The 24,655-nt window shown below is 43.9% G+C and overlaps 1 long non-coding RNA gene across 1 annotated transcript in view; it reads right to left on the bottom strand.

Annotated features, from left to right (window-relative positions):
- LOC144769659 (uncharacterized) overlaps window positions 1–24,406 on the bottom strand; it is a 28,013-nt gene extending 3,607 nt beyond the window's left edge. Inside the window, exons 1-6 of the long non-coding RNA XR_013598737.1 lie at window positions 24,247–24,406; window positions 23,934–24,013; window positions 23,802–23,844; window positions 23,616–23,716; window positions 19,703–19,794; window positions 1,649–1,747 (exon numbers count right to left, since the gene is read on the bottom strand). This is a non-coding gene — a long non-coding RNA (uncharacterized LOC144769659). The remainder of the gene's footprint in view (window positions 1–1,648; window positions 1,748–19,702; window positions 19,795–23,615; window positions 23,717–23,801; window positions 23,845–23,933; window positions 24,014–24,246) is intronic.
- Window positions 24,407–24,655: the final 249 nt, after the last annotated feature.

The raw sequence follows: 24,655 nt of genomic DNA, 5'->3' as shown, positions 1-24,655 counted from the left end.
GGAAGAACACAAAGAGTCCGCCTCCCCCCTGTTTCGCTCCGAGGCCACCAAAGTCATCTGCGGCGTCCCGCAAGGATCTTCACTCAGCCCCACCCTCTTCAACATCTACATGAAACCTCTCGCAGCCATCGCACGCCAGCACAACCTCAACATCATCTCTTACGCCGACGACACCCAGCTGATCCTCTCCCTCACCAGAGACCCCGACACCGACAGAACCTGCCTACACGAAGGGATGAAAGACGTCGCTGAGTGGATGAAGGACAGCCGCCTGAAACTGAACTTGGACAAGACGGAAGTCCTCATCCTGGGATCTTCGCCCTCCGCCTGGGACGACTCCTGGTGGCCCCCAGCCCTGGGCACCGCACCCAAGCCAACCGACCACGCACGCAACCTGGGTTTCATCCTGGACCCCTCCCTCTCGATGACCAGACAAGTCAAAGCCGTCTCCTCATCGTGCTTCAACACCCTGCGTATGCTTCGCAAGATCTTCCGCTGGATCCCGACTGAGACCAGGAAGACTGTCACCCAGGCACTCGTCACCAGCCGACTGGACTACGGAAACGCCCTCTACGCCGGAACCACAGCCAAGCTACAGAAAAGACTCCAGCGCATCCAGAATGCCTCCGCCCGACTCATCCTGGATGTCCCCCAACGCAGCCACATCTCCAGCCACCTGATGAACCTGCACTGGCTCCCCGTCGACAAGAAGATCACGTTCCGGCTCCTCACCCACGCACACAAGTCTCTCCACGACCTGGGCCCCAAGTACCTCAACGACCGCCTGACCTTCTACACGCCCACCCGCCAGCTACGGTCCACCAGCCTCACCCTCGCAGCCGTACCACGCATCCAAAGAGCCACCGCCGGAGGAAGATCCTTCTCTTACCTGGCTGCCAAGACTTGGAACTCCCTCCCCATCCACCTTCGGCTGACCCAGGACCATCTCGCCTTCAGGAAACAACTCAAGACCTGGCTGTTCGAGCAGTAGCATACCCCTCCCCCCAAGCGCCTTGAGACCCTCCCGGGTGAGTAGTGCGCTATACAAATGGCATGATTGATTGATTGATTGATCTCGATCCATTCTTCACCATTGAAACCACCCATCCATATAACCATTCATCCAAACATGGCTCGCTATCTCACTCTAGTCTCAATAAACCTTTCAGCAACATACATTTGTCATTTACCCACCAATGTGTCCTTAAGTGTCTTTCAACCAAAAGAAACCACCACAGGATTCCAATACCCACCCAGGCAGGCTGCCTTTCACACATATACTTTCACCCACCCAGGCAGGCTTCTGACCTGTATACCTTTCATCCATCCTTCACCCAGCGATACATCCTAGCTATCAGCCACCTATAGTATATGCATACAGCGCTTTCACATACGCATCCTTCCCTTCAGTCATATATGTTACATTTCACCTGTCATTTCTTCTTCCATCCTTATTTCCCTTTTCCATCAACCCACAGTGAAATGTCTTGTTCATGAAACTTTCTCTGCTGCTGAGTTGAAGATAGGAGCAGCCATTAGTTACTCAGCTCAACTCATGCTGTGTTCACCTGTTGTTCATAAGTCAACAACACTACACCTTTACAGTGAGTATATAATTAATTGTCAATAAGCAAGCAGTATGACTTACCACCGCTCTTCACTGCCGCTGGCTCACCCCCTTCCGCTGCCGCATCTGCAGACTGGCTGGCAACGTCACTGCTGGCCCAGGGACTGGTGGTCGGTGTGACTAGGAAAAAAAGATAATCAAAGTGGTGATGTGCACACAGTTTAGTTCCTCTTATTTACTCACTTATTTATCATGATCAAAGTGAAAGTGAGTGCGTTGCTGGGTCATGCATTACCCCAGCGGCATACCAATATGATTCATACTGTGGGGAGCGAAGATTCGTTCCACACCCAGCCGCACAGCAGTTAGTGGGTATACCAACTACCTAGAAATGATCTTTGTCACAATCAACCGAATGTATTCCATTTGTTTAACCAGCTTTAGTCCATTTTAAAGTTGGTCTTTTGAATCCACAAGTACTCAAATTCTGCTGTTCGAATGCTTCACATGTTAAAGATGTGCCCATCAAAGCCTCTATTCAAAACACGATCCAAACGCACGATACGTTCAAAGCAGCAGTTCTTTATTTTTACCCAATGCATTTCGGGCTTGACACAAGCTCTTCTTCAGGGGTCACTGAAAATATTATAAGAATCGCCATTACCTCATGTATATTCAAAAGCATTTCTAATGATATCATCTTCATTATATGACAACAGGTTAAAAGCAACCCACCTCCTTTGCTTTCCTGTGTTCATGAACTCAAACAACCAACATTTTTTACTACCAAATCCCTAAAGTGCCACCCTAAAAACGCTCCTCTACCCCCAAAACAATTATTCCCAATAACAATTGTGAAAATGTTCCCTAAGCCACCCTTTTACTTCACCGATCCCTTCTTGCACTAAAGACATTCGAATCTCTCTTTCTTGCATTGTGTCCAACTAACTTAAGCGTGTACCTGTACAACGCTGAATTTCCAGTTACATCCTTTCTTCAAGTTCACTCAACAATGATTCCCACCCTCCATGACAGTTTCAAATTTAAACCGTCAACCAACTAGATTGTCTCCTTTAATTGGTATTGCTAATTGGTCACCTGATTGACACTATTCTACGTGTGTACTGCGATTCCCACATTGCATCACTGCCCTCAACCAACCGCTCACAGTGCAATGCCTCCTTTTCTTCAGTACAAGCTGATTACACTCAATAATCGTTCCCTACCATGAGAACGATAAAAACAATCCTTCCAACAACAAAATATCACCCCCTGTGTTCAATCATTTACCTGAAACTCAAGCCCCTCAATCATGTGCAAAAACAATTATACTGTCTGTGTCATATAAATACATGCTGCAGAATTTCATATATAAATATTAGCGGTCCTAAATTCGCCATTTAAAAATCTCCCCCTTCGTATCCTCAGTGACATGATGTTATCAGTCTGCTTTCTATAACGTATTATTTCGTCATACTTGTGGTGATCACAAATCTTTACCTCTTAATATTCAGTCCGGGTGCAACGCCAATCTTAGTGCAAAAATTGTATATTAATCAAAGTGGTGGTGTGCACACCATTTAGTTCCTCTTATTTACTAACCCTGGGCATAATGCTAACGCGGGATTACTGGTTACTAATTATCTTACCAAATCCCAAACTATGTCGACTGAATCGTTGGTACCTGTCGTTGAGTAAAAGGTAATCTCACAATAAGTCAATCAATTTAAGAACTTACACCACTCTAAATGACCACCGACCAAATTTAAGTTTTAAAGATTTAATATAAAGTCAAAGATAACTGAAGATACAAACTTCTCAAAATGAGATTCAAAAGGTAAATTGGTATCACTATAAACATGAACTTCTTGAATAATCTAAGTCTGAAGAACAAGATAATAAGTACAAGCTCAAAAACCATTAGGGTTGTCAAAATAGATATAAGTTGCAATCTCAAAGTCATTACAGAAAAGAAAATTAAGGTTAGTCTGTCCCTACACTATCCTAAGTGACATCCCTACTTAGCAAGATCTTAACCCTCTAGGTGTCAGCCGTGGTGACTTCCTAAGAAGATCACGCACTTCTCTTTGTCTCTTCTCTGATAATGGGTCTCTCCTGATCAGCCTATCTGCCTACCCATCCGCTTCCTTAGGCTCCCAAAATCATCTGCTCTGCTCTCCTCCTGGGTCTCTTTCCCTAATACCAAATCACATTTCTGATAGGAACGCCCCTTGGGACGCCCCTCACGTGGTATCTCTGTGCGCGGCAAACTCCATGATGGTACTCTTGAAGACCCTCGTTAAAGTTGACCTTGGTTCCCAGGCTTCTTCTCCAATGCGCCGATACCCCCTAAATTCCTGGAAACTCCTACAGGCCTGCGCAAGGCGCCACTGAACAAAGTCCCTTTCATTCGAGCTGATTAGGACCCTCGCACCTGCATACAGCTCATCCTGCAGTGGGCCTCAAATTCCAGACTCCACCATATCTTTAGTCGTAAAACACTCTCAAAGCTCTGTGCTGGACACCTCACGACCTCTTCTCTAACGAGCACATGGCAATTTAAACGACATGACATTATCTGCTCTGGCCTACTTGATTTACATACAGCAGGTCCCTGCACTCTTAAAACGTTAACTTGATTTAAACAGCAAACATTCTTAACTAGCATACGTTTCTAAAATAACACATCTATAAAGCATATACTTTTAACCCTAAGTTCAATAGTACATTTGGAAGAACCATGTCAACCTTATCTCACATTATTTTAGCAGCACGTTCAGGTTTGCTGTGAATTGCCCTAAGGCCTACACATTATACTGGATTTCAAAGTTACATTTAATTCGGACATGATTCTTTTAACATGAGAACATGAGGTTTTCACATATATTCTAACATTTCTACATTATCTCACACCGTTATAATTATAGTTACTCTACTTAACATTCTATACATTTCGCCACTGAATATAAAACACTCTATATATTTCACTCCTGGATATAAAACACTCGTGTGCAAAACATGTTTAAACTAACTACGTGCTTGTAAATATGGCGTACTTATACATTTTTTTCAAACTTGTGCTCTCTCAGTCCCCCCTTTGATGACCTTCAGGGGTCATCATCACCAGGACACCAAAAATTTAGAACCCTTCAAAGTGAAGACAGGGCAGTGCCACCTCTTTTCATACTCTCTAATGCTTTCAGACTCTTATATTGAGTGTCCTGCATCGCTGTCAACTCTTCTTCCTGTTTCTTCATAGCTCTCTGCAACCTATTTGCTCTATAACATTGATACAAACGCACCAATCCCCACAAAGTGATTACACAAATCACTATTATGATGATGGGTTTCAGTATGTACCAAACGATACCCTTTCCTAAGTTGGCAAACCAACTTCCAACTTTACCCATTCCATGACCCACTTTTTCCCACACATTTACCTTTGCCAGGTCCTCAACTTCGTAGTGTATGGCAGTGATGTTTTGTATATACTTCTCTAGAGGCTTTGAATTGTCTGGAATGTAAGTACAGCATTCCTGGACCTTCAAGGCCTTACAGACTCCTCCCTCTTTTGCTAACAGAACGTCTAAAGCAAGTCGGTTCTGAAGAACCATTGCCCTAATCGATTGCATCTCCCCTTCTATCAGCATCAATGATCTTGCAGTACTGGCAGATAGTCTATCTATGACTGTAGCTAACCTCCTGATCTTAATGTCATTCAATATCAGTCCTAAGAAAGGGAATGCAGCACCTAGTACATCTCCAACTACTTCTGCTGCACCCAGCCCTCGCTTCCATCTAGTTGGTATTTCTTTCTTTGGCGTGTCTAAATTCTCAACATGATATATTTTAGGGAAGACAACAGCCAGATAGCATGATCCGTACCAATTATCTGGTAACTTCACATAGGCATTTCTTCCACATACAAAATATACATTTGGTATTGCTTGCATCCCTTTCAAAAAGTCCTTAGAGTAATACTCCAATTGAAAAGCATGTTCACAATTGACTTGACCTACATAAAAGTTTTCATAGTAGGAGTAACTCCTGTGAATACACAGTTTCCCCCGTTTCTCCTTATCCAAAGCAATTGGACCAATACTACCTTTTCTTTGATGTGCCCTTTCCTCCTTGGTCCAATCTGTTTCCCATTGTCCTGATGCCTTCAAAATCTTCTGCCTCCTGTATCTAGTATCTACCTGTGCTATAAACTTTTTCTCAACTTCTGATATTTGACAAGTCAGATTGTTTCTCCGAGCATGTGAAGTATCTAACGTTTTCCATGGAATAAACCATTTGTGTAATCTGTCTTCGCTTTTGTAGTAGTCCCATTTGTTCAAATGCTTGAAATTCGGGACCTCTGGCAATGTCGAGTCGAAATTCGAGAAGTAATACTCAAATCCGTCTCGTCCATAAAACATGCTCAACAATAAACTGCACGTTATTCCATATGTCAACGGAAGATGATGGTATCTGATACCCTCCTCCACTGAAGCTGGTAATTGCATACAAACGTAACAATCCTTCACTTCCATGGCATCAACATATTCATAAAGCAATTTTGCATAAGCATTTGACTTGTAATTTCCCTGTGACGCATCTGTATGTAGCCTTTTTATTTCTGCATCTAACAACGCTTTGTCTTTATCATTGATGTTTCCCTTTTCTTTAATAATGGTAGTTTTCGGTGTTGACACTTCCTTGACCTCCTTGACTGCAGTTTCATCCCTCTCGTGTCCCACTAGGAATGAAACAGTTACCACTAAAATTATAAGAGAAACCACTACTCCTAAAAGTGTAACAGCTATACATTTTGCCCTGCGGTTCGGGTTGCCAGCCTCCATGTTCTCAAACAGTGTCGCTTTGGACGTTTTCCTGCATCAACTTCTTTCTCGTTTTTAAACAAAGTCTTTCTCTCTTGCAATGTCTCTCTTTTGAACACTTGGAAGCTTGACAATTTGTTTCCGCAAAACAGTTCAAAGTCCAGTAGAAAATTAGACAACCCTAGCCCTTCTCCATCCACTAAAATGAAACCCCTATCACTTTTCTTCTTCCACTCGGCGCTAGGTTATCTTGCAACAAGTTTACAATTTCTTTTCAAAATTCTTGTTTTCATCTAAAGTTATGTATGGTTCAAGGAGTGACACTACGTCTTCATAAATGTCCATCCGAAGTATCATTCCCTCAGGTTCTGGGCAGTTCGTACCACAACATGGAAAGTCAACTTTTTCTAAGATTATTCTCCTTATTTCGCTCAAGACAAGTGGACGGACGGAATTGAGAGTTAACGTTTTTTCAATTTCTACTCCTGGTACTATCAGTTCTACATCCACAATTACAAAGGGGTCCGTTCTAATCAGGATCACTTTCTTCACCTTTCCAGTTCTGCGCCCCTTTGAAGACATTCGTAATATGGTATTAATCCACAACAATAAGCGCTCCTAGCATTTCTACTACTCGCTCAAGCATTTCCAAACGAAGAAGAGTTCCCTCCAATATTGGATATCGTGAACAGCAAACTGGAAACTCAACTGTCTCTAAAATCAATTTTCTTATTCCACTCAGGAGAGCAGGATGAACGATGTTGAGTGTCAGCAACCTTTCGGTCTCCGCTCCTGGCAGTAGAAACCTTATTTGCACTGTGATGATCGGGTCAGTTCTGATCAGTTCCACTTCCCTGATCCTCCCTGTTCTGTGTCTCCCAGACATCTGCAACAAGGTAGGTCCAGTCGGGAGTAGAGTATCTTCTGCTAGGCACTCGCACCCTTCTTGATCTTCTAAGACCCTCCTCGGCTTGATCCTGGATATCTTCTTCTGGATCTGAGTCTTCGGATATAGGAGCAAGCGTTTCTTCTTGGGCCGACCTCAAACTTAGCCTTCTTCTCCTTGCTGGCCAAGTGGCAGCTCCAAGCCTTATTCTCCTATTCCTTGTCCTCTCACTTGGTTCTTGGTCGCTCTGATACGGATCTGAGTCTGAGTCGTATTCACTTCTGCTCTCTCCTTCAGTTGCGTCTTCCGTCTCACTGCCGTCCTGCCTTCGCTCTGCTTCTGAATCCGATGCGTTCCCAACTTCTTCCGACACCCCCTCAGCTGCCTCAATCCCTTCTTGCAACTCTTCTTCCACTTCCGGGCTTTCGTCTGGGATGGGAGCTGTTCCTTCTAGAGGTGCTGGAACTCTTCGAGTATGGGATGCATGGATCCAATTTGGCAGCCCCCCGCACTTCACCGCGGTGTTCGTTATCAGGATTACCTGAAAGGGCCCACGCCAGCGAACATCTAGGCAGTTCTTCCGGACGTGTTTTTTAACCAAGACCCAGTCCCCTGGGTTCAGATCATGACACAGGTTCCTCGATGCTGGAACTTCAGCCGCATGCACCTGAAGGGACACAGAATGGATGGCGTCAGACAGTCCTTTACAATAATCCAAGATCAGATCATCTGTAATATTCAATAGGGCAGTAGTTGGAACTGTGGGAAGTCTCATGGCCCTCCCCATCAGGATCTCGTGGGGAGAGAGACCTGTCCTCCTGTCAGGTGTGCTGCGCATGCTCATGAGCACTAAAGGAAGAGCATCTGGCCAACTCAAAGATGTGGATGCCACTACTTTAGCCAATCTATTCTTCAAAGTGCCATTCACTTGTTCCACAATTCCTGAAGCTTCTGGTCGATAACTACAATGCAACTTTTGATCGATATTCAGTGTGGAGCACAACATCTTCACTATTTCGCTGTTAAAATGTTTTCCTCTGTCCGATTCCAAAGAGGCAGGCACCCCGAAGCGCGGTATCAACTCCCTGAGCAACAACTTAGCCACTGTGAGTGTATCGCACCTACGTGTAGGGTACGCTTCAACCCATCTGGAAAATACGCATACAATCACCAACACATACCGAAGGCGATTGACTCTTGGCATTTCGATGAAATCTAGTTGCATTCTATTGAAAGCCCCCCCCGACCTCCCAATGTGACTCAGTGTGACTGGTGTTCGTTTGCCTACGTTCAGTTGTTGGCAGGTGACACATCGCTTACATACTGATTCTGCTGCTATTCTAAATTTAGGGCAATACCAAGTTTGCCTAAACACTCTCATCATAGCATCCCTTCCTAGATGTACTGGACCATGTATTTCTCTCGCCATGGGATTAGCTAATTCTTCAGGTAACACAGCTCTCCCATCTGCTGAAACCCAAAAATCCATTTCACTTCGCACACAACCTGCTATTTCCCATGCCTTTTTCTCTGTTTCAGGTGCGTTCTCCTGCATTATTCTTAAATCCTCCCAAGTGTCTACAGTTTCTAACATCATGCTTAATTCAGTCTTTTCTTCTGCACCTTCTATTTCCACCTTTGAGAAAGAATAACTTTGTTCCGCACAATAGCGTGCGACTTCATCAGCGTATCTGTTGCCTTGTGACACAAAATCTGTATTCTTAGTATGAGCTACACATTTTACTATTGCGATATCAACTGGACCTTGTAATGCTTCTAACAACAGCCGCACAAATTCTCCATTTCGAATGGGCGAACCAGAGGAGGTCATGTAACCCCTCTGAGACCACAACTGCCCGAAATCATGAACCACACCGAAACCATATTGGCTGTCCGTGTAGATGGTGACTCTCTTTCCGTTTCCTGCTATGCAGGCACGAGTTAGGGCAATGATTTCTGCTACCTGTGCGGAATTTACTCCTTCCAGGCAAGCGGCTTCCACCACTCCAGTAATGGTGCAAACAGCATAAGCTGCTCTCAACCGACCAGTATCGTCTCTTAAACATGAGCCATCAACAAAGTAAATTTCATCAGGGTCAGACAACGGCTCATCCACAATATCTGGTCTGGGTTTCGTGCATAGTTCAGTCACATCAAGGCAATCGTGGTCTTCACATCCTTCGCCTTCTATCACAGTGGGTAATGGCATCAGAGTAGCAGGATTCAAGACAGAGCATCTCCTGAGGGTCACGTTCTCTGCGGCAAGTATAACTTGCTCGTAGCGCGTGAGCCTACTATTGGTCAGATGCTGCGTCTTCGTCCTGGTCATTAACAATTCAACTGAATGTGGTACATACACCACTACTGGATGTCCCATCACAATACTCTCGCTCCTTTCAATGCTGACACCCGTTGCAGCAACGGATTTGAGACATCCGGGCAACGCTGCGGCTACTGGATCTAATGTAGCCGAAAAATATGCAACTGGTCTACGGGCATTTCCGTGGGTCTGTGCCAAGACTGACAAAGCACATCCCTCTCTCTCACAACAATAGAGTGAAAATGACTTTTCGTAATCTGGCATTCCCAGAGCCGGAGCACGACATAAATCGTCTCTCAGCTGTAAAAACGCCACCAGACATTCTTCATCCCATGGTACCGGATCACTCACCTCCTTGTGCGTCAGTTTCTGTAAGGGCTTTGCTTTCAGTGAGAAGTTAACTATCCACTGTCGGCAGTAACCCACCATTCCTAGGAACATTCTAACTTCTCTCTGTGTTGTAGGCGCATTCATTTTCATTATCGCCTCAATCCTCTCTGGGGACACCTTACGTTTCCCTTTTTCTAACCTGTGCCCTAGATACTGTACTTCTGTCAGACAATACTGCAACTTGCTCGGAGATACCTTATGTCCATTTTCAGCTAAATGGTTCAGTAAGGCAATTGAGTCTGCTTTACAAGCTTCCTCTGTCTCTGACGCAACAAGTAGGTCATCTATGTACTGTACCAGAACCGAGTTCTGTGGCAGTACTAGATTCTCAAGATTCTTCTTCAACAACTGATTAAAGATGGATGGGCTGTCTGTGAATCCTTGTGGGATTCGACACCATGTTAAAACGCGATCTTCCATTTTAAAAGCAAAAAGATACCTGCTCTCTTCATCCAATGGGATTGAAAAGAAAGCCTGGCAAAGATCTATCACTGTAAACCATTCTGCTTGACATGGTATTTGAAACAGTATCACTGATGGATTCGGTACCACGGGACAACATGAAACAACTATGTTGTTAATCTTTCGTAAATCCTGAACTATCCTAAACTTCCCGCTAGGTTTCTGCAAACCCATAATCGGGGAGTTACAAGGACTGCCCACGATTTCTTTCAGTATTCCCTGTTGTATCATTGACTCGATCACAGGTTTTATTCCCGCAATCGTTTCCTGGGACAATTTGTATTGAGGCGTTCTTGGAAACTCATCATTTGGTTTTACCAAAATTTTTACCGGCTCTACCCCCTTAATCAATCCTATTTCTTCTCCTGTGAAATCCCATACCTCCGACGCCACTGCATCTCGTAGATCTTGGGGAAGATCTTCTATTGTCAGAGTAGGATATAGTTCTACACAAGATTTTGAATTGGCCACCTTAAAAGTAGCATCCTCGTCGGTAGTCTGTACCTCCACTCCTTGCGGGGTGCAGTATATGGTGCAGTTCAATTTGCACAACAAATCCCTTCCTAACAGACATACCGGACTCGAGTCACAAACCACGAACTGATGTTCGTTCATGTGGTTTCCAATTTTCACAGACACTGGTTCTGTCAAGGGACTAGTCATCCTTTTATTTGCGACTCCTACCACCTGAATTGTTTCCCCTGACATTGGCAAGTCTGGAACCACCGCTGATCTCAGAGTCGAACGAGTAGCCCCAGTATCCACTAAGAACGTAGTGGGACACCCTGCCACTTCTGCCTCAACAAATGGCCCTCTCTGATCCACTTCTAGAACTGCCCCGAGGGTACAATCCTCTTCACTGCTCACCCGTTGTCCTGTCAATGGATCAATGTAATAACACTTTTCTTCCTCGACAAACAGAGGCATTTGTTTAAAGACCTTTCCCCCAGCTGCTATCTTCGGTGGCTGTGGGAATTGGGCCCGTGGAGCCGAAGTCCCCCCTTTGGCCACCTTACTACTTGGGACTGTCACCTTTTGCACTGGGACTTCTTGGACCTGCTCTTCTACTTCTAGCTCTCCATTTTCAGGGTTAAAGGGACACTCGCGTCGCCAATGCCCCACCTGGTGACACTGATGGCACTTTGTCGTTTTCTTTAAAGTGGCAAAGTCTATCCTAGGTCTCTGCCCTTCTTCATTGTCTTTATTCTGACCGTTTGGTTTTCGTCCCATCCCCTGCTTCTGCTGGCCACCCTTCCCAGCGGACTGCATTTGCACCACCATCAATTTCTCCTTTAGATTCTTGGCTTTAGAATCTATCTCGTCACTGCAGTACCTCGCATAACGTAAAATCTCATCTAGTGGTTTGTTCTGCCAACAGATTAAATGTTGCTGTATCATCAAACAAATATCAGGTCTCAACCCCAAGACAAACTTTGACACAAACTGTCCTATATCTTTGGGATCCATTACATCAAGTCCACTGTATTGCTTGAATGTTTTCAGCAATCTCTCATAAAACTCATGAACTGTCTCCTTGGGTTCCTGCCTTGTTCGGTCTATTTTTACCCAATCTATATCCTGAGGTGGTACCTTATCTTTCAGCCAAGCTATTACCCTTTCATACTTTCGCATGACAATCTCAGATGGTCCATTTGTTCGAGCATCCCTCAATGGTTCAGCATTTGGCCATTCGACACTGGTCTTACAAGGGGTCCACAGATCCGATGGGACCACGATGTCAAACAACGTGTTCAAATCAATCCACAATACCTTCGAAATTTTAACAAACCTCTCTACCTGCTTATACCATTCTACTGGATTGTCCCGCAACTTCGGAAATGAGTTGGTAAATGCAGCTAAATCTCCTCTACTCCAGGGTACATGTACATAATTTCCGTTTGATATTTCTCGCAAAGGGAATGCCTCCATATGCATTACCCTTCCCTCGGGGGTCATCACATTTGCACTTCGTCTAACTGTGCCCTTTTTTGACCACCTTTCTTCCCATTTATCCAGTTCCCTCCACACTCTTATCCCTGATACCAGCTCTCTTATGTGTGTTTTTAATCCAGTAGTTCTCTTCTCATCTAGATCCTGGTCTGCGTACTGTAATCTGTGGTTACTCTGCAATGCCCTTGTCCTAGACAAATCCACGGCATATCTATCTGCCAAATCAGTCAGTTTCTCATGAAACGCTCTAGCTTTCCTAGTAATATCCTTTGCCATGAACAACAACTCATCCTGTTCATACAATTCTATCCTTTCCAAAGGCAATGTTCCATCTATTATCTCATCAACATCTGATTTTAAACTAGTAACATCAAGCCTTTTTGCCTTAATTTCAGCTTTCAAGACACTCAATTTAGCTCCTCCATCCGCATCTCTCCCATCCCAGCTCCGAGATCTACGTTTAGGTATTGGTGAGTTATAGGGAGTCCTCCCCTGTTCCCATCTCTCTAGGTCCCATGCCTTTCCATCTTCTCGGGGTGGGTGGTGAAACACTCCTTCATGCCTCATAGCCCCTCTCTCCCCATCCTGGCTAGTTTCACGGGATGCAGGGTAAGATGTTCCATTACTCCCTCTTTCCTCCCTACTTCCCTGTGATTCCTGATTATTCGAGGCGGGGCGGGACCTATCGCTGTTCTCCTTTCTCCAATGTTGAACGTCTTCCCCGAGTGTATGATGAAGGCACCTAAACCTATTCTGAAAAGCCCGTACCGCCTCATCTCCTCCTTTCCCCCAGAGACGGGACATTTCCTCACATTCTACATTCCTAGTATTTTGTTCCGGCTGTTCTCTCTGATTTGTAGGACATGCATCCCCTCTATTCTCTTGACTTTGGCCTTCCCGTCCCTGACTGCTTTCGCTGGCCCCACAATGAGATACAGTCCCGTTACCCCTGCTTTCCCACTCTGGTTCCGTTCTTGTCCTGTTACTCGGAGATACTATGGACCCGTCCCATTCCCTCAAATCAGCTCTTAATTCTGAATAGGGTCTTGGCCGCGGTCCCCTTAGATCCATTGGTCCTCTCGGACCTCCCTGTTCTGAATTGGGACCGACAGTTGTGTCTAATGGGATATTCCATGTTACCGATCCTGGCAATTGCTTCCATGCATTTGTCACGTTATTCCTCCTTTCCATCTCGATCCTTTCTTTATACAATTGCCTTTGTTGTTCCCCTCTATCTCTCTCCGAGTTATAGACCGAAACTATGGGTCCTATGGTAACAGGCACCTGAAGAGCGTCTGGCAATCCCACAGACTCAGCCCTTTCGGTGGTTGGCGTTTTCTGCACTACAAACCTTCCCACTACACTCTGTACAGTGTTGTTTGGAGGTGTTTCTCCGCCTTTGATAGGTGTCCATTCCGATATAGGGAGTGGTGTATATCCCTCTATGTCATTCCCATCTTCCCTTGCGAGCCCTCTATCTTCTATCAACCCCACTCTCGGAGGTGGTCTATCCATTAACAATCTGTTTATCAGATTGTCCTCCGACTCGCTTTCCTCGTCTTCTTCCATGAGGTTTCCTCCTCCTCCTGCCACCTCCCTCATCGGATACATTTTTTCCACCTCAATAGCCTGTACCCTCCATCGCTTTGCTTCCTCATCCCATTTGGAATCTCGCACTGCCCTTACCGATCGCGTCAGCCTTTGTTGACGCCTGTTCAAATTTCGGTCGTGTGCAGCCTTAATCCATGCATTAAGGGCCTCAAACTGTGTTGGTCTGGGTGAGGGTTTCAATGAGGACATGGTTGCTTTTAGCCGATGTAACACCTCTAACTTAAACGTCCCGTACCTCGGGAACTGCATTTCCTCATTCCCTTCCGTAAGCTTATTCCAAGCCCCAATCCATAATATCGTATGCAGCCCCACATTCGTTGCCATATAATGAGCTGGCGTACCCTCCGGCGGAGCCTCTTCCCCATAATAATGTTCACTTTGTTTACGTTTAAAAATCCCTTTCAAACACTTAAAACACTTCATGATTTCTCTTTTCTCCGCGTTTGTTTACTTCCTGATGACACTCCACCAATCTCAGCGCCGTTCTCACTAACTGGCCTATCCGTACGCGACTTTCCTCCGACGTCACTCTAGCCGCCCAACCAGAGCGCGGCTCTAACTAACGTCACACCAACCGCTCAATCACAGCGCGGCTCTAGCCGACGTCACCCGTCCCCCTTTGCAGCAGTTCCCCTCCTTTCTCAGCTCGTCTCCTCGGTCATGCACGCGTCCCATTCATACTCTGAAAAATGATTACTTCCGTCCAAGCGATCACCTTTCTTGACTGTACGCCCACAGTCTTTCTGTAGTTGTCACCTTAACTTGGCGAAATGTCTTTCCGTTTACTTCCAGACAATCGCCTTTTCCGATAGGTTACTCACACACAGTAACTTTCGACCAGCGTCCGTTACTTATACACCCACTCTTACACTCCCCCTATCTTGGATCCACGGCGGTCAATGGTACCTCGTGACCTCCGTACTATGGTCGACAACTACCCTGGATGTTCGATACACCCAAAACCACTTAAGCTCTGGCCTGAACTTAAGATTTCACCAGTTCACCCGTTTACCAGGTTACCAGTTTACCAGGTTGCGCGCGCTCACAACCTTCTCTCATTCACACTACAGGCATTCAACTCCGCAAGACATTACAATACAAATACAACACAAAACACCGCAATCTGTTCACGCATGACCCTTTTTATACTCACTCTCCGATACTGCTGCTTTTCTCGCACCGTCTGCACCTTTCGGCACACGATTCTTCCGCTGCTCGTCTCTCGACGTCTCGGGCCTTGGGGTAAACTAACCTCTCTAGATTACCTTCCTCAAGAAGATAACCATCCTCACTCTGCTACCAACTGCTAACGCGGGATTACTGGTTACTAATTATCTTACCAAATCCCAAACTATGTCGACTGAATCGTTGGTACCTGTCGTTGAGTAAAAGGTAATCTCACAATAAGTCAATCAATTTAAGAACTTACACCACTCTAAATGACCACCGACCAAATTTAAGTTTTAAAGATTTAATATAAAGTCAAAGATAACTGAAGATACAAACTTCTCAAAATGAGATTCAAAAGGTAAATTGGTATCACTATAAACATGAACTTCTTGAATAATCTAAGTCTGAAGAACAAGATAATAAGTACAAGCTCAAAAACCATTAGGGTTGTCAAAATAGATATAAGTTGCAATCTCAAAGTCATTACAGAAAAGAAAATTAAGGTTAGTCTGTCCCTACACTATCCTAAGTGACATCCCTACTTAGCAAGATCTTAACCCTCTAGGTGTCAGCCGTGGTGACTTCCTAAGAAGATCACGCACTTCTCTTTGTCTCTTCTCTGATAATGGGTCTCTCCTGATCAGCCTATCTGCCTACCCATCCGCTTCCTTAGGCTCCCAAAATCATCTGCTCTGCTCTCCTCCCGGGTCTCTTTCCCTAATACCAAATCACATTTCTGATAGGAACGCCCCTTGGGACGCCCCTCACGTGGTATCTTTGTGCGCGGCAAACTCCATGATGGTACTCTTGAAGACCCTCGTTAAAGTTGACCTTGGTTCCCAGGCTTCTTCTCCAATGCGCCGATACCCCCTAAATTCCTGGAAACTCCTACAGGCCTACGCAAGGCGCCACTGAACAAAGTCCCTTTCATTCGAGCTGATTAGGACCCTCGCACCTGCATACAGCTCATCCTGCAGTGGGCCTCAAATTCCAGACTCCACCATATCTTTAGTCGTAAAACACTCTCAAAGCTCTGTGCTGGACACCTCACGACCTCTTCTCTAACGAGCACATGGCAATTTAAACGACATGACATTATCTGCTCTGGCCTACTTGATTTACATGCAGCAGGTCCCTGCACTCTTAAAACGTTAACTTGATTTAAACAGCAAACATTCTTAACTAGCATACGTTTCTAAAATAACACATCTATAAAGCATATACTTTTAACCCTAAGTTCAATAGTACATTTGGAAGAACCATGTCAACCTTATCTCACATTATTTTAGCAGCACGTTCAGGTTTGCTGTGAATTGCCCTAAGGCCTACACATTATACTGGATTTCAAAGTTACATTTAATTCGGACATGATTCTTTTAACATGAGAACATGAGGTTTTCACATATATTCTAACATTTCTACATTATCTCACACCGTTATAATTATAGTTACTCTACTTAACATTCTATACATTTCGCCACTGAATATAAAACACTCTATATATTTCACTCCTGGATATAAAACACTCGTGTGCAAAACATGTTTAAACTAACTACGTGCTTGTAAATATGGCGTACTTATACATTTTTTTCAAACTTGTGCTCTCTCAATAATGTTACGCTACGCTAACGGAGCATGCAAAGTTTGTACTAATTCGCACTTTGCAAGTAGTACAGTACCAACACTGTGCTTAATCACGGTAGCGTAGCAGCTAAATCAACAACATCCTCAGATGCTTTGAAAAAGCAATTTTACATGCTTATTAGCCTATAACCAATTCACAAAAGTGAACTTTTACAATGAAAACATTAGGCAATGAGTGAGCTGATGATTTTGTGGTCTCCCCTAACCTAGGGGGAGGACCAAGCAGATGCCTTGAACACAAAGAGCATAAACAAAAAGCATATTTTGTTGAACTGCAGTGTGGTCCCATCCTCTTAGGACCACCCCAAGCACAGTTATTGGCAAAAAAGCAATCCCAACCAAAGGCCCTGCAAAGCATTATGGGACGAGATCAGCAGTGGGCAGTGAATATTATAGTATCCAATATCAAAATAATTCTACAACGAGCTGCAGTTCACCTAGTCGTTGCTAGATGTCCCTCGCAAGTCAAATGCAAAGCATTGAAATTATTCTTACATCAAGCTGCAGTTCCACTAGTTGTTACTAGATGTCCCTCACGAGTGAAATGCAAAACCAATGAAATCCTTTCATCAAGCACTTGCATTTGACTCGTGAGGGACATCTAGTAACCACCAGTTAAACAGCAGCTCTTTGTAGAATTATTTTGATATTGGATACTATATAATATTCACTGCCCACTGCTAATTTCATCCCATAAAGCTTTGCAGGGCCTTTGGTTGGGAATGTGTTTTTGCCAATAGCTGTGCTTGGGTGGTCCTAAGAGGATGGGACTACCACCAAATCGTTCAATAAGATGTGCTTTTTTGTTTTGAAGGCATCTGTTTGGTACTCCCCCTAGGTTAGGGAGGATCCCAAAATCATCACCTCTCTCACTGCTTGCTAATTTTTCAGTTTCACTTTTTTGAAAGTACTATATGCACTTTAGCATATAAAGATAGAGATACTTATTTTATCATAACTGACACTGTGCAGGATGCTATTTGCAATTATTTTGCAATTTTTTCACATTGCAGACAAGTACACAGTGTCATTAGCTACGCTACGCAGATTACGTGAAGTTCAAAGTATACTACGTGAAGCTATGTGTAGTGCCGCTACGCAAACTACGCCCAGGCCTATACTCAATTATTTATCATAATGAACGTGAAAGTGCGTGCGTTGCTGGGTCATGCCTTACCCTAGCGGCATACCGATATGATTCATACTGTGGGAAGCGAAGATTCGTTCCACACCCAGCCGCACAGCAGTAAGTTAATATACCAACTACCTAGAAATTATCTTTGTCACAATCAGCTGAATGTATTCCATTTGTTTAACCAGCTTTAGTCCATTTTAAAGTTTGTCTTTTGAATCCACAAGTACTCGAATTCTGCTGTTCGAATGCTTCACATGTTAAAGATGTGCCCATCCAAGCCTCTATCCAAAACACGATCCAACGCACGATACGGTCAAAGCAGCAGTTCTTTATTTTTACCCAATGCATTTCGGGCTTGACACAAGCCCTTCTTCAGGGTCACTGACAATATTAAAAGAATCGCCATTACCTCATGTATATACAAAAGCATTTATAATAATTTCATCTTCATTATATGACAACAGGTTAAAAGCAACCAACCCCCTTTGTTTTCCTATGTTCATGAACTCAAACAAGCAACATTTTTTACTACCAAAATCACTAAAGGGCCACCCTAAAAACGCTCTTCTACCCCCAAAACAATAATTCCGAATAACAATTGTGAAAATGTTCCCTAAGCCACCCTTTTACTTCACCGATCCCTTCTTGCACTAAAGACATTCGAATCTCTCTTTCTTGCATTGTGGTCAACTAACTTAAGCGTGTACCTGTACAACGCTGCATTTCCAGTTACATCCTTTCTTCAAGTTCACTCAACGATGTTTCCCACCCTCCATGACCATTTCAAATTCAAACCGTCAAACAACTAGATTGTCTCCTTTAATTGGTATATGGCTAATTGGTCACCTGATTGACACTATTCTACGTGTGTACTACGATTCCCACATTGCATCACTGCCCTCAACCAAACGCTTACGGTGCATTACATGTTTCTTATATGCCAGATATGCCTCCCTCTGTTAATTGTTTTATAGCAAAATATACCACATACAACATTCACTATAATTTGAATGCATTATGGAAAGTATCTTCTTTCAAAAATATCAGGTTGGGCATTTTGTTGATGGCAATTTTTTAAAAGAAAAGCCTCAAGACAAGCTGTTAAGGAGTGGCTGGAGCAACTGATTGATGAATTTGATGTTTTGAGAAAAAAACAGCATATGGCCTTGGTTGGCAAATGCAATGGATCTGTCCTCCTTATACTTCCTCCCAGACATGGTGCACAGTCATCAGTCCACCAACTGCTGCTAATAATACTAGACCTAGCTAAGGAGACACAACTGTGGGATGTCCAACGTGACCAAAGTCACTTTCTTATTTTACTGATGGAGTCTTCTCATCTCAACTAACATGCATAGAATACCTTACTTGGGCAATGGGCATGCAATCTGCATGGCAGAGGAGTAGTAGTAGTAGTATGTAACCAATGGGTTCTCTGAGTCTTAGCGTACCACCACTAGGCAGTCCACAACGTAAGGGGGGAGGGAAAGCTGACTGACGAAGCAGAAGAAAGGAAGCTACAGACAGACTAGTAACTACAGACTAGAGACAGTTTGAAGTAAAGTACAGAAACTTGAAATATAGAAAATAAGTAAATAGGGTAATGAAGGGATAACAAGAATTGAGAAACAGATAGATGGAAGAGGATTTGGAAAGAAAAATATTGAAGGGGTAGACATTATTCAAAAAGGAGCTGAAACATTAGAGGAATAAATATATTAATGTTAACATCAGGAGGACTTACTGGGGCCAGCAGAGCCAACTGCCTAGTACTCTGGGAGGCACCGCCACCTCCTGGACCCTCACCCGCCTCTGCCCTCTTGTTGCCCCTGGATGCTGATGTTAAACATAAAGACAAAAACAGATTGGTGGTAAATAAATATCTCCACAAAATATGTTTTGACAGGAAAAGGCAATCGCAATAACATTGAACTTTTCTAAATCAGATCAACTGGTCGTAGTATATCGTGGACCGTCCTTTCATATTCCAAATATCCAAAACCTACCTACCTAGCTCTATTCCAAATTTTCTAAACTACATTTTGGAATTATTAATAATAAATTGCAACAAATGATGTTTGCTTCTTCTCAATCTCAACCCCCTTTGATGGGCCAATTCACTAATCACTAAGGGCCAGATGTGCAACAACATTTTGCGGTCACAAATGGGAAATCAAATAGGTTTGCGACTGCAAAATGGGCCTGCCCCATGTACAAACCCTATTTTGCGAGTCCGTAACCTATTATCGACTCGCAAAATTGAATTTGCTACTCGCTATTAGGAAGGGGCAAGCCAAGGGTGTCCCTTCCTAATAGCGAGTCCCATTTAAATGTATGATTGCTTTGTGACCCCAATTGTATTAGCAAAACACTCACAGTTTACCACCTACTACAAGTAGGTAGTAAGCCAATCGCCAATGGGAAGAGGTCCCCAAAGGAACCCTTTCCCTTGGTGAGTGAGTGCGAAAATATTTTTTAAGAGCAGGCACTGGTCCCTCCAACCACTGTCTACTAATTTTTCTTTTTTAACTGCAGCCTGTTTTCCTTTGAGGAAAATGGGCTGCATTTAAAAAAAATGCTTTATTTAAAAAGCAGTCACAAACATGGTGGTCTGCTGACCCCAGCAGGCCACCATCCCTGGGAGTGCTAGCCATTCCTAATGGGGGTGCAAATTGCACCTGCCTCATGAATATTAATAAGGCAGGCAATTTGCTACCCCATTAAGAATCGCAATGTCTGAGACACTGTTGTAAATTCCTATTTGCAAGCCGCAAATTGTGAGTCTTAAAACGTCGTAATTTGCAACTTGCAAATTGATAGGGTCGTAGATCTGGTCCTAAGGACCTTATTAATTATTACAATGATGTCGGGCGGATGCCGCTGCAGATTCTGGAACTGGCAAATCCTTAGGGCTGCAGTCACAACCACACTATTACGAATTGATGCAATTTCCCGTAAGCCATAGTGCAGTCATAGACCTCCATTTGTCAATGGAAGCTCGTGTGGCAGGCAGAAAAGACCGGCAGCACAAGCTTCCATTGAAAAATGGATGTTGTTGTTCACAAACTTCCCTGCACCATCCTTGTGACATGCACTATGCGGCTACGAAATTACAAATAACTAATTACAGAACTTACATAATCATCACTGATCACATCAGCCCAAGCGAGCGCCATACAAGTACGATAACTAGGTTAGGTAGCGCCAAGTCAGCTAAGCACCTATCTAGAATAAGAGATTATCAAAAAATATTTGAAAACTTAGGTTACCTGCATGTGAATAGCATGCATGCTATTATTTGGGGGAAAATATTAGCTATAGCATAGAACACACAAGTAATAATAAAAATTAATAATTTGAATAATTACTTGGCTGCTCACCTACTCCCTTGAACCTCAACCCCTAGCAAGTCCAGCCGGTCTTGCTCTCGGTCCAGGATGTCGGACTGGTGGTATGTTGACTGCTGATGGGTGCACCAGACCCAAGAGAAGCAATAAACTGCCCGGCACACCCTCGCCCAGCACTGCTGGTACTCACACATCCCGAATCTGGACCCAGGCCTGCCGCCTGCTGTAAGGGTGGCGCGGAGGTGGCGGTGGATATAAAAAAAAAACAGCACTGTCATCTCCACCTAGGAAAACAGGGCACAGGGCTGCACCACTGCCTGGCGCCACCTTCCGCGCGGAAGGCGGCTGCTACTTGCATGCCTTGGTGTGCCCTAATCTACAATGTGGCTGAGGGGAAAGAGAGAATAAAAAGAAAAGGAGAAAAATGAAGGGAGGAGGGTAATAAGGAAGAAGTAAAGCTAAAAAAATAAAAAAAGTACAAAACTCACAAAATAGTAGAAAAAAAGAAGAATACACACTTAGAAAGACAAAGGGTAAGATAATAAATAAAAAAGATTGGAAAAAAGTTTCAGAAAGCAAGGATTGCAAATATTGCATAAGGATCAAAAAGTAGGCCACAGCACCATAAACAGAGTAAGAAAGAAGATGGTAACACCCATGCACCACCGTAGGTGCAGTTCGCTGGATATTTCCACCCAGACATGCAATCCGCATGGACGTACAGCAGAAACGTCATGCGAAGGGGAAGGACAAGCAACTCCGCCCGCTTGCGGACCTTGGTGTAGCACGGCAGAGTTTTTTTGCCGCTTCATGACGTTCCGTGTAGCACGGCTACGCAAACTCCGCCCAGGTTCAGCAAGAAGTTGTTTTCTCTTTCCCGCCATGTTAGTGCAATGTGGTGACACACAGATGCTTGAATTGTTCACAGCAGCAAGTCTTTAGTTTGCTGGTACCACTGATGACAATCTCCCAAACACTAGCTCTTTGTTTTGTGTGGTTTCATTGTCCTAAGCCGCTCAAAGATAGCTGGCAGGTTTATTCACTCGAGCTAGAGACAGGATGACCTGTACAGCTTCTTGAACTTCCCTGTGCTGTTATTTGTAACTCTTGTGCTTGCTTTCCCCACTGAAGATCCCATCTCCTATTCTTCTTTTCAAAGATATTCGGTTGTCTGACTTAGAGAGGAAGAATGGCTGAGGCAGTCCAGCTACTGTTGGAATATGTGAACAACAGTCTCTGTGTGGCTCTTTGTTACTGCTTTGCAGTTTATTGTGTGGTGAAGGCAGCAGTTTGCCGCTCCTTGTCAGCATTAGGAAGATCTGAAGACAGCGGGTGCACTCTAAGTTAGGAAAAGCCTAGAAAGATTAGAGGATAGGGAGTTGAAAATTGCATGTCAGGCACAACTGGTCTGCATACTTTGTTTAAGTTTAGCTCTCCACTTCCTGTTTATGGTGAGCATTTCCAGGGTATAAGCCACAGTGCCAGTATTCAAGACCTATTCTATAGAAAGTACATGCCTGGCAATGAGCTGCTTTGTTGAGATTCTCCAACTTTCAATTGAGTTTGCACCCGTGTTCGTTCCCACACCGTTGCTGTTTGCCTTCCTTTAGGGTCCATCTGGTTTAGGCCTTGAGTTCTCTCTGCCCTTGGTTCTTATGTTTGTTGTCCCTCTGATTGTGATACCCTTCTCAGCAGTTACTTTTGTTTGTTCTGGTGTCCAGGGCTCTTTGCATTGTACCCGGTCTGTCTAAGCACATCATTGCACCATCTACCATAGGAACAGGAAAGCCTTTCTTTACCTACTCACAAGTATATTTAACTTGTCTTCTGATTCTATCACACTTTCCCATTATTGTTCTCCTCTTCCTTAAATTTACTTCCCTATTCCTCTTGCCACATGAGAAATCCTGAGAAGGGGGGCTAGCTCACAGTACCAAGATGAGTTCATTTAGATTAAATACAGCTCTGGTTTCCTCCCTCATTCTTACTTCCCTCGATCTCACTGTTAGTGGCTGTACTCCATATCTTGCTGCTTAGAGGTTACAGAACCATTAATATAAATGGGGTGACCCAGAAAAAGTCAAAGGACCTGGGTATCAATTGGTACAGAAAACAAAATGGTCCTAGACAATATTATTGAATGCTACAATTAATGATAAACGTATTCCTATGTGATTAAATCCTGAAATAGGAAAAGAGAAACAAAAGCCAAATACATTCGCAATGAATCAGTACCCACTGATATAATCACGCCGAAAGCACATTTAATAATCTTTTTTGGCAATTATTCGTATTTAATTCAGAACATACAATTGAACATAAATTGAAGAGAGAGGGGGTTACAGTCAAGTAGTGTGAAGAGAAGAGTGAACTCCTCAGCTACGGGTCTTCCTCAGGATGGGGAAGGGAACCTGGAGAATAACCATAAAATCATAATCTGATTCTAGATGTACAAAAGGTGTCAACAAAAATTACCAAGGAGGTAAGGGTACTGACCTAAGTTGAAGGATGTAGCGCCCCCAGCGAAAAGGTGGGCAACCTATAAGGGAAGAATATATAGGGCTTAGAGTCTGCATGGGTCAGACTAGGGAAAATAAACATCTATAGTCCCTCAGGTATAGCACTCACCCGTTAATGGTGTACCATATCGCCAAAATCAAACAGGCCGTATTGAAAACGTCCATAAGGAGGGATGAATTCCTTGCCAACTATAAAAGAAACACATAGTGACACAACATTAGATCAAAGATCCAATCATGACGACCATTTAAACATACAAAAAGCACACACATAGCCATAAAAACCCCAGAGTTAACTCACCAGCTGTACTTGTAGCGGCGAGAGACTATAACAAGTTCAAGGTTCACCACAAAGTTCCACGATTTCACTTTTTTCTGGGGGGAAAGATAACCAAATATGGCGTCAGACACTGAACACTTACCGCCAAAATTGAAAGAATGTTCCTAAACCACGCACCCTCACATCAACATTCCTTCTTCGAACTAAGCGCATAATCCTCCAGTGGGCTCCGTCGTATAGACAGCCTGCATGTGGAAGGACTTGGCTCTAAATAGCCCAGAGCTAAACGGAGCGCGGCGTGCACCCAGCTCCCAGTCTAGGTTATGGTGCTGACGTGGCAAGTCACCATTACAATTCTATTCATAAAAAGAAAACAGACTCAACGGGCAGCCGATCCGACCAGCCTGAAACGGCAATAAATTACCGAAGTACAAAGAATTAAAAAAAATAAAGAAAGGTGAATGGAGCAAAGAGTATAGTATTTTACATAGAGCTCCAAGCGTGGCGCGCAGTACATGCCATCATCGGTTGAACTGTCATTTATTTTACCA

The sequence above is a fragment of the Lissotriton helveticus genome, chromosome 1_1, assembly GCF_964261635.1.
Source record: "Lissotriton helveticus chromosome 1_1, aLisHel1.1, whole genome shotgun sequence".
NCBI classification, from domain to species: domain Eukaryota; kingdom Metazoa; phylum Chordata; class Amphibia; order Caudata; family Salamandridae; genus Lissotriton; species Lissotriton helveticus.
This window is presented reverse-complemented; position numbering and strand designations above follow the sequence as displayed.